Source organism: Rhinoderma darwinii, unplaced genomic scaffold, assembly GCF_050947455.1.
Source record: "Rhinoderma darwinii isolate aRhiDar2 unplaced genomic scaffold, aRhiDar2.hap1 Scaffold_93, whole genome shotgun sequence".
Classification (NCBI taxonomy): domain Eukaryota; kingdom Metazoa; phylum Chordata; class Amphibia; order Anura; family Rhinodermatidae; genus Rhinoderma; species Rhinoderma darwinii.
Genome location: NW_027464503.1, coordinates 688,356 through 699,612, shown reverse-complemented (window position 1 = coordinate 699,612; position 11,257 = coordinate 688,356).

Below are 11,257 nucleotides of genomic sequence, written 5' to 3'. Positions count from 1 at the left end.
ATTTGCACCATATTGTGACCCCCATAATAACGTTTTTATATTTCTGTGTACAGGGCTGTGTAAGGCGTCTTTTTGTACGTGGAAAGATGTGGTTTTTATTGATACCATTTTGGGGAATATCGGGCATTTCAAACACTTCATTCAATTTTGTGGGCGGTTGTAGTGGCAAAAAAATAGCGATTCAGACATTTTTTTTTTTTTCACGCTACGGTGTTCACCATATTGGATAAATATTTTTATATTATTATAGTTTGGGTATTTTCGGACGCAGGGATACCTAATGTGTTTATGTTTATTTTTATATTGTGATCTAGGGAATTATTTTTATTGTTTTTTAGCCCCTCTAGGCGATTTGTACCTGCGATCATTGGATCGCTTGTGCCATAGACTGCAATATCACAGTATTGCAATCTATGGTGAAATCAGTACTTTGTTATTGAGACCTGCCACAGGCAGGTCCTAATAGCAATCTTCCTATAGCAGGGCTGGGAGCGTTCACAAGGCGGCCAGCTGCTAGAGGAACACACCGGCTCCCGCCATCTTGCCGCGTGTGAGCCGGTGTTACACAGCAGAGACCCAGCGGCTATGACGCCCACTCTGCTTCTGAGCAGGCACCATATTTAAATACCCTTTCCTTTACATAAATAGCCAGTGCAGCGACAGGAAAGGGTTAACAGGAAATAACTCAGAAGCAAAACGTTCTTCTTTTCTGCCTCCCTTCAGCCCCCGTAGCATTGATTTTATCACATCTCTATATAAATAGTAAATCTGTCTAGTTATGAAGTGATATGTCACCTCACCATACTGTAGCGTTACATTACTAAGCAGTCTTGCCATTCAGGAGTGTGGACAATTTGGGTGACAACAGTTGTCTGGGTTTTCTCTGGGCAGATATACAGAAGTGTCCTTCCTTAAAGAGGCTCTGTCACCAGATTTTGCAACCCTTATCTGCTATTGCAGCAGATCGGCGCTGCAATGTAGATTACAGTAACGTTTTTATTTTTAAAAAAACTAGCATTTTTGGCCAAGTTATGACCATTTTTGTATTTATGCAAATGAGGCTTGCAAAAGTACAACTGGGCGTGTTTACAGTAAAAGTACAACTGGGCGTGTATTGTGTGTTACATCTGGGCGTTTTTACTTCTTTTACTAGCTGGGCGTTAGGAATGGGAGTGTATGATGCTGACGAATTAGCATCATCCACTTCTCTTCGTTACCACCCAGCTTCTGGCAGTGCAGACACACAGCGTGTTCTCGAGAGATCACGCTGTGACGTCACTCACTTCCTGCCCCAGGTCCTGCATCGTGTCGGCCACATCGGCACCAGAGGCTACAGTTGATTCTGCAGCAGCATCAGCGTTTGCAGGTAAGTAGCTACATCGACTTACCTGCAAACGCCGATGCTGCTGCAGAATCAACTGTAGCCTCTGGTGCCGATGTGTCCTCGCTCGTCCGAGACGATGCAGGACCTGGGGCAGGAAGTGAGTGACGTTACAGCATGATCTCTCGAGAACACGCTGTGTCTGCACTGCCAGAAGCTGGGCGTTGTGAAGAGAAGTGGATGATACTTCTCGTCAGAACGCCCAGCTAGTAAAAGTAGTAAACACGCCCCGATGTAACACACATAATACACGCCCAGTTGTACTTTTACTGTAAACACGCCCAGTTGGACTTTAGAAAGCCTCATTTGCATAAATACAAAAGTGGTCATAACTTGGTCAAAAATGCTCGTTTTTAAAAAATAAAAACGTTACTGTAATCTACATTGCAGCGCCGATCTGCTGCAATAGCAGATAGGGATTGCAAAATCTGGTGACAGAGCCTCTTTAACTTATGTCTTCGGCCCCATGCAAACGACCGTATTTTTCATCCGTAATTACGGACCCATTCATTTCTATTGGCCACGGACACCTTTCTGTATTTTTGCTGAAAAAATGACAGAACCTGCCACTCTCCCATAGAAGCCTATGGGCGCTTCCGTATATATGGACGGCTACGGATGTGTATGCATAAACCATCCGTATTTACAGAAGCGTTGCTAAGCAACATGTTAGTGACATCATTTGCAGCCTCCCTTTTTTTTTACGTATACGTATATACGGATCAAATACGGATGCACTACAGACCGTATTTGCGGATATCGTTCCATATATATACGGATGACTACGGATTCGTATTTACCGACAGTATTTACGGATAGATGAAAATACAGTCATGTGCATGGGGCCTAACCCGAGATATATGGCGCGAGATGTTAAACGAAGATGTAAAAGAAAGTATTTACTCCGACGGATGCCATATGTCGCCCATAGACTCCCATGTTAAAAACAAGTGTATGTTGCTTTTTTTTGCTAGATGGCACGAGATTGTATTGAATTGGTATTATGATACATTGTATAACTTGATGCAAGTTAAGGGTTAACACATCTGTAAGGCCCAGTTCACACAAAGTTTTTTTATGCGGAAACCGTATCAGATTTAGTGTAAAAAAAAGTCCCAAACCACCTCCCATTGATTTCAATGGGAGGCGGAGGCGTTTTTTTCCGCGGCGGCTTTCAGCCGCTTGTGTTACAAAAAAGCGGCATACTCTTTCTTTCCGCCGTTTTTTACCCGAAAAATGCAGCGAAAAAGGCCACGAAAATAGCGGCAAGAATTTGCAGGCAGATTTTCCATTCCTGAATTAATTTTGAGGCAGATTTTTCTGCCTGCAAAAAAACTCTGTGTAAACGGGGTCTAACTGAGAATTATTATTTTTATTTACAATCTATTTACTGTTTTTTCTTCCCTTTTTAGAGATGACGTGTCTTCATATGATGTCATCAGTCCTACTCCTATGTGGTGAACAGGTAAGTTACAAGAGGTAGGTGACTATTTAATATGAATGTATTGTCTGCGTTATTCACATAGAGTATATATGTATACTGCTACACATGGCCGGACGTGTTGCACCCATAAAATGGCGTAATCAGGAAAGATTGGTGACATATTTAGGAATGAATGACTCTCTTTTATGGACAGTTGTAGACACATGAAGGATTTTTGTGGGAATGATCTTCTACATGGGGAATAATGCCGGGGTTGCAGATATCTTGTAATGTCTGCCCCTTACATGAAGAGAGTCTCTATAGTGAGACATATGAGAATGCGTGTACGATTGGGAGCAGATCCCATCTACAGCCCCCATATCCTTCCAAATCACTTTACTGCATCATGGGAAATACCTATTTTTGTTGGCAGCTTTGCCCATGAAGGAACTTTATGCTTTAGGTTGGGGCTACATGGGAATTTCTAATCATGTGCAACACAAATGACTACTAGTACTACAGGGGCTCAGCAAATGTGACATGGCGCCCAGAAACCATTCCAAAATCCAAATGGTGCTCCTTCCATTCTGATCCCTACCGTGTGTCCAAACAGATGTTTATGACCACATGTGGGGTATTGTTTTACTCGGGAGAAATTGCTTTACAAATGCTTTTTCTCCTTAAGTCCTTGTGGAAATGAAAAAAAATTAGCTAAACCTACATTTTCTTTGAAAAAATGTAGATTTTCATTTTTACGGCCTACTTCCAATAAGTTCTGTAAAACGCCTGTAGGGTCAAACTGCTCACTGTACCCCTAGATAATTTCCTCATGGGGTGTAGTTTCCAAAATGGGGTCACTTGTTGGGGGTTTCCACTGTTTTGTCCCCTCAGGGGCTTTGCAAATGCAACATGGCCTCCGCAAACCATTCCTGTTAAATTTGAGTTCCAAAAGCCAAATGGCGCTCTTTCCCTTCTCAGCCTCGCCGTGTGTCCAAACAGCCATTTATTACCACATGTGGGGTACTGTTTTACTCGGGAGAAATTTCTTTACAAATTTTATGGTGCTTTTTCTCCTTTAGTCCTTGTGGAAATGAAAAAAAAATAGCTAAGCCTACATTTTATTTGAAAAAAATTTGATTTTCATTTACACAGCCTACTTCCAAAAATGTCTGCAAAAAACCTGTGGGGTCAAAATGCTCACTATACCCCTAGATAATTTCCTCATGGGGTGTTGGTGTAGTTTCCAAAATGGGGTCATTTGTTGGGGGTTTCCACTGTTTTGTCCCCTCAGGGGCTTTGCAAATGCAACATGGCCTCCGCAAACCATTCCTGTTAAATTTGAGTTCCAAAAGCCAAATGGCGCTCTTTCCCTTCTCAGCCTCGCCGTGTGTCCAAACAGCCATTTATTACCACATGTGGGGTACTGTTTTACTCGGGAGAAATTTCTTTACAAATTTTATGGTGCTTTTTCTCCTTTAGTCCTTGTGGAAATGAAAAAAAAATAGCTAAGCCTACATTTTATTTGAAAAAAATTTGATTTTCATTTACACAGCCTACTTCCAAAAATGTCTGCAAAAAACCTGTGGGGTCAAAATGCTCACTATACCCCTAGATAATTTCCTCATGGGGTGTTGGTGTAGTTTCCAAAATGGGGTCATTTGTTGGGGGTTTCCACTGTTTTGTCCCCTCAGGGGCTTTGCAAATGCAACATGGCCTCCGCAAACCATTCCTGTTAAATTTGAGTTCCAAAAGCCAAATGGCACTCTTTCCCTTCTCAGCCTCGCCGTGTGTCCAAACAGCCATTTATTACCACATGTGGGGTACTGTTTTACTCGGGAGAAATTTCTTTACAAATTTTATGGTGCTTTTTCTCCTTTAGTCCTTGTGGAAATGAAAAAAAAATAGCTAAGCCTACATTTTATTTGAAAAAAATTTGATTTTCATTTACACAGCCTACTTCCAAAAATGTCTGCAAAAAACCTGTGGGGTCAAAATGCTCACTATACCCCTAGATAATTTCCTCATGGGGTGTTGGTGTAGTTTCCAAAATGGGGTCATTTGTTGGGGGTTTCCACTGTTTTGTCCCCTCAGGGGCTTTGCAAATGCAACATGGCCTCCGCAAACCATTCCTGTTAAATTTGAGTTCCAAAAGCCAAATGGCGCTCTTTCCCTTCTCAGCCTCGCCGTGTGTCCAAACAGCCATTTATTACCACATGTGGGGTACTGTTTTACTCGGGAGAAATTTCTTTACAAATTTTATGGTGCTTTTTCTCCTTTAGTCCTTGTGGAAATGAAAAAAAAATAGCTAAGCCTACATTTTATTTGAAAAAAATTTGATTTTCATTTACACAGCCTACTTCCAAAAATGTCTGCAAAAAACCTGTGGGGTCAAAATGCTCACTATACCCCTAGATAATTTCCTCATGGGGTGTTGGTGTAGTTTCCAAAATGGGGTCATTTGTTGGGGGTTTCCACTGTTTTGTCCCCTCAGGGGCTTTGCAAATGAGACATGGCCTCCGCAAACCATTCCTGCTAAATTTGAGCTCCAAGAGCCAAATGGCGCTCTTTCCCTTCTCAGCCCTGCCGTGTGTCCAAACAACCGTTTATTACCACATGTGGAGTATTGTTTTACTCGGGAGAAATTGCTCTACAAATGTTGTGGTAAAAAATGTAGATTTTAATTTTCATGGCTTAGTTCCAAAAATTTTTGCAAAAAAACTGGCGGGTCAAAATGCTTGCTACACCCCTAAATAAATTCCTTGAGGGGTGTAGTTTCCCAAATGGGGTCACTTTTGGGGAGTTTCCACTGTTTTAGTTCCACAAGACCTCTTCAAAGCTGACATGGTGCCTAAAATATATTCTAATAAAAAGGAGGCCCAAAATCCACTAGGTGCTAATTTACTTCTGAGGCCGGTGCTTCAGTCCTTTATCACACTAGAGCTACATGTGGGATATTTCCTAAAACTGCAGAACCTGGGAAATAAATATTAAGTTGTATTTCTCTGGTAAAACCTTCTGTGGTACAAAAAAAATGGATTCAAATTGAATTTCTGGAAAAAAATAATGAACTTTGTAAATTTCACCTCTAGTTTGCCTTAATTCCTGCGAAATGTCTAAAGGGTTAAGAAACTTTCTAAATGCTGTTTTGAATACTTTGAGGGGTGCAGTTTTTAAAATGGGGTGACTTATTGGGGGTTTCTAATATATAAGGACCTCAAAGCCACTTCACAGCTGAACTGGCCCCTGTAAAAATAGCCTTTTGAAATTTTCTTGAAAATGTGAGAAATTGCTGCTAAGTTTCTAAGCCTTGTAACGTCCTAGAAAAATAAAAGGATTTTCAAAAACAGAGGCCAATCTAAAGTAGACATAAGGGGGATGTTAATTAGCAACATTTTTGTGTGTTATAACTGCCTGTCTTACAAGCAGATACATTCAAATTGAGAAAAATGCAAATTTTGGTGTTTTTCACAATTAAATACTGAATGTATCGGGGAAATTTTGCCAGTAACATAAAGTCCAATGTGTCACGAGAAAACAACCTCAGAATCGCTTGGATAGGTAAAAGCATTCTGGAGTTATTACCACATAATTGAAACATGTCAGCTTTGAAAAATGAGGCTCTGTCAGGAAGGTCAAAAGTGGCCACAGCGGGAGGGGGTTAAAGAGGCTCTGTCACCACATTATAAGTGCCCAATCTCATACATTAGGAGATCGGCGCTGTAATGTAGGTGACAGTAATGCTTTCTATTTAAAAAAAACGATCTATTTTCACCACTTTATTAGCGATTTTAGATTTATGCTAATGAGTGTCTTAATGCCCAAGTGGGCGTGTTTTTACTTCAGACCAAGTGGGCGTTGTACAGAGGAGTGTATGACGCTGACCAATCAGCGTCATGCACTCCTCTCCATTCATTTAGGCAGCGCATAGGGATCCTTTTAGATCGCTATGTGCTGTCTTATACTAACACATTAACAATACCGAAGACAGTTTTGACAGTGAATAGACATTCCACGGGATGTCTATTCACAATCCCTGCACTTCGTTAATGTGTCTATGGTAGTTACAGTAGAGCACAGCGTAATCTCGCGAGATTACGCTGTAGATGAAAGGTTACAACGAGATGTTGCCCTAGAAAAGGGCCAAAACAAAGAGAGCCCTAAAGAGGCCAAATAAATGGTACCCAAATGAGGACCATAGAAATGGTTCCTGAGTAAGAACTATATAAATAGTGGCCGAGGACCACTGAAATGGTGCCTGCGTGTGGCCAAAAACAGATGATGCCCTAGAAAAGGGCCAAAACAAAGAGAGCCCTAGAGAGGCCAAATAAATGGTACCTAGATGGAGACCATAGAAATGGTTCCCGAGTAAGGACTATATAAATAGTGCCCGAGGACCACTGAAATGGTGCCTGCGTGTGGCCAAAAACAGATGCCCTAGAAAAGGGTCAAAACAAATAGAGCCCTAAAGAGGCCAAAATAAATGGTACCCAAATGAGGACCATAGAAATGGTGCCCGAGAAAGGACCATATAAATAGTGCCCGAGGACCACTGAAATGGTGCCTGCGTGTGGCCAAAAACAGATGCCCTAGAAAAGGGTCAAAACAAATAGAGCCCTAAAGAGGCCAAAATAAATGGTACCCAAATGAGGACCATAGAAATGGTGCCCGAGAAAGGACCATATAAATAGTGCCCGAGGACCACTGAAATGGTGCCTGCGTGTGGCCAAAAACAGATGATGCCCTAGAAAAGGGCCAAAACAAAGAGCCCTAAAGAGGCAAAATAAATGGTACCTAGATGAAGACCATAGAAATGGTTCCCGAGTAAGGACTATATAAATAGTGCCCGAGGACCACTGAAATGGTGCCTGCGTGTGGCCAAAAACAGATGCCCTAGAAAAGGGTCAAAACAAATAGAGCCCTAAAGAGGCCAAAATAAATGGTACCCAAATGAGGACCATAGAAATGGTGCCCGAGAAAGGACCATATAAATAGTGCCCGAGGACCACTGAAATGGTGCCTGCGTGTGGCCAAAAACAGATGATGCCCTAGAAAAAGGCCAAAACAAAGAGAGCCCTAAAGAGGCCAAATAAATGGTACCTAGATGAAGACCATAGAAATGGTTCCTGAGTAAGGACTATATAAATAGTGCCCGAGGACCACTGAAATGGTGCCTGCGTGTGGCCAAAAACAGATGCCCTAGAAAAGGGTCAAAACAAATAGAGCCCTAAAGAGGCCAAAATAAATGGTACCCAAATGAGGACCATAGAAATGGTGCCCGAGAAAGGACCATATAAATAGTGCCCGAGGACCACTGAAATGGTGCCTGCGTGTGGCCAAAAACAGATGATGCCCTAGAAAAGGGCCAAAACAAAGAGCCCTAAAGAGGCAAAATAAATGGTACCTAGATGAAGACCATAGAAATGGTTCCCGAGTAAGGACTATATAAATAGTGCCCGAGGACCACTGAAATGGTGCCTGCGTGGGGCCAAAAACAGATGCCCTAGAAAAGGGTCAGAGCACATAGAGCCCTAAAGAGGCTAAAATAAATGGTAATGGATGAGTATAATATAGTGAGTGTGGGTAGGTTTGTGTAAAATGGAAGTGTGTTATTTAGTGAGTGCAAAGAAGTATATAATAGATGAGTGTAAATTAGTGAGTTTGGGTAGGTAGGTATATAATCGATGAGAGTAATATAGTGAGTGCAGATAGGTAGGTATATATTGGATGAGTGTAATATAGTGAGTGCAGATAGGTAGGTATATAATGGATGAGTGTTATATAGTGAGTGCAGGTAGGAAGGTAGGTATGTAATGGATGTGTGTAATATAGTAAGTGTGGGTTAGTAGGTGTATGTCACGTAGTGATGGAGGTATGTGGTGGTGGCCAGGAGCCAGAGGACGTCATGTGGAGGTAAGTATATGGCAGCCGCAGAGAGCCTTATGCCCCCTCTTTTTAGCCTTGTGGGGAAAGTGAAGACAACATTTCCAGAGGAGAGATGAAGCCTGATTATTTTCCTCAGGTTCCCAAGATTTCTCCTCAGACCAAAGATTTTCTAATTGACCAGATACCGGAGCATCCCTCTGGACCTCTTGGTGCCCAGAATCCCGTTGACTTCATACTCTCTATCAGGAGTGGAGGAAGCAGGAGAACGAGGAAACTTCTTGGAGAAGTGATTCCGGAACAGAGACTTGGGAAGAGGCACATGAAAACATTTGGGAGTTTTCAAAGACTGTGGGAGTCGGAGCTTGTAGAAAACCAAGGATCCAATTTAAAACAGTGGGTCCTCAAACAAATGTACTTGGTGGATAACTAGACCTTGTCTCCTGGGTGGAATTGTGGAGGAACTCTATACTTCTTGTATGCATTTCCCTTCAATCGGCCTACTCCTTTACTTATAGACTCCTTGGCCTCCTGCCCTTTGTGCAAGAATTGAGTGAAACTGGCTGCTGGAACTTTGGACAGTGTTGGAACTGGCAGAGGGATTCTTGGATGCTGTCCATAAATCAAGAAAAAAGGTGTGAATTCCCAGGTGTAGTTATTATAAGCAAACTCTGCCCAGGGAAGGAGACTAGTCCAGTCATCTTGAAGTGCGGACACAAAATTGCTGAAAAAGTTTTCCAAAACCTGGTTGAACCATTCCAATTCTCCATTAGATTAATGGTGGTAGGCGGAAAGAAAATCCAACTTAACTTCAAACAACTTGCAGAGTGGCCTTTAGAACTTTGAAGTAAATTTCACTCCTCTATCGAACACGATATGCTTAGGGAGTCATCGCAGACGAAAAATGTGTTTACTGAAGAGATTAGACAGACTTTTAGCAGAAGAAAGGCCGGTCAGAGGAATAAAGTGTGCCATCTTCAAAAAACAGTCAACTACGAACCAGATTACAGTACAACCAGAGCAACTTGGTAAGCCAAGTCCAACCTGCTTGATGAGGGTTTAGTTTATATGCCGTTTGCAGATACAATACATTTTTGTGGTCGGTGTAGACAGTGATGGCATAATGAGCACCTTCTAGCAAACGTCTCCATTCTTCGAGAGCTAATTTTATGGCCAAGAGTTCCTGATCTCCAATGCCATCATTTTTCTGGGTAGGGGACAAGGCATTGGAGAAGAATCCACAGGAAAGCGTTTTTGCTTTATAATTTTTTTGAAAAAGAACAGCACGCACTCCTTACAGATGAGACCTGCTTCTCCAAGATGGAGGTTTTACTGTAGTCCGGTCCATGGAGAACTAAGGCAGAGGAGAAGGCCTGTTTAAGGCTGAGGAAAGCAGAAACAGCTTTAGAAGTCCGAATTTTGGCAATGAAACCCATTTTGGTGATAGCAGAGATGGGTGCCACCAGGTAAGAAAATTTAGGAATTAATTGTCGATCATAATTAGTAACTTCAGGAAGTCGTTGTATGGCTTTGAGTCCATGGGGACTAGACAATTTAAGTACTGCTGGATCTATTTGAATTCCTTGATCAGAGATATATCCTACAAAAGACAGTCTGGATCACTCAAAAAGCAATTTTTTAAGCTTGGCATATAGATGATTCTCTGTAAGTCGGTGCAGAACAAGACTCTATTGCTTGCGATGAGTATAGTGGTCTAGGGAGAAAACAAAAATGGCATCCAAATATAACAAAACACAGCCGTATAATAGATCTTGCAAAATGTCGTTAACATGTTCTTGAAAGACAGCCGGGGGATTTCTGAGACCAAAAGGCACAATTAGATATTCATGGTTTCCATCTCTAGTGTTAAACATGATTTTTCCCTCATTCCCTTCACAGATGTGAATCAAATTGTAAGTACCACGTAAGTCTAGCTTGGTGAAAATCTTAGCACCTTGCAGTCAGTCAAAGAGCTTGGAAATGAACGTGTTTTTTTTTTTATCGTGATTTCATTAAGACCTCGGTAGTTAATACAGGGCCTGTTCATCCTTGATGCGCTCTGCCAGACCTTTCCAAAACATAGCGACAAGAGAATCAATGTTCCACTGTAACTCTGTGGATAATGTGCAAAACTGGATGGCATATTGTCCTACTGGAGTAGTGACGAAGAAGCAGATGATGACTTTTTTAAAAGTCGTGAAAAATTCTTGGATAACAAAGATGATGGGTTTTTCCTTTTCCATAGAGGTGAAGCCCAGGCCTGCGCCTCACCAGACAGTAGAGACAAGATGTTGGCTACCTTAGCGTGGTCGGAAGCTAATTGCTGCGCTACTAGCTCAAAACGGATTGTGCATTGATTTAATCCTCTACAAGGCCTGGAGTCGCCTTTGTAAGATGGAGGAGTTGGAAGATGCAATCCAGGACTGAAGGCAGCAAATTGAGGAGGTGGCGATTGCGCCCCAGCAGCAGATAAAACACTTAAATGTGAAGAAACATTTTGTAATAACTGATACAATTGATACTAGCGGACACGTTGCCTGAAATGGTGTCGAAAGTTCTCTAGGATCTGGTTG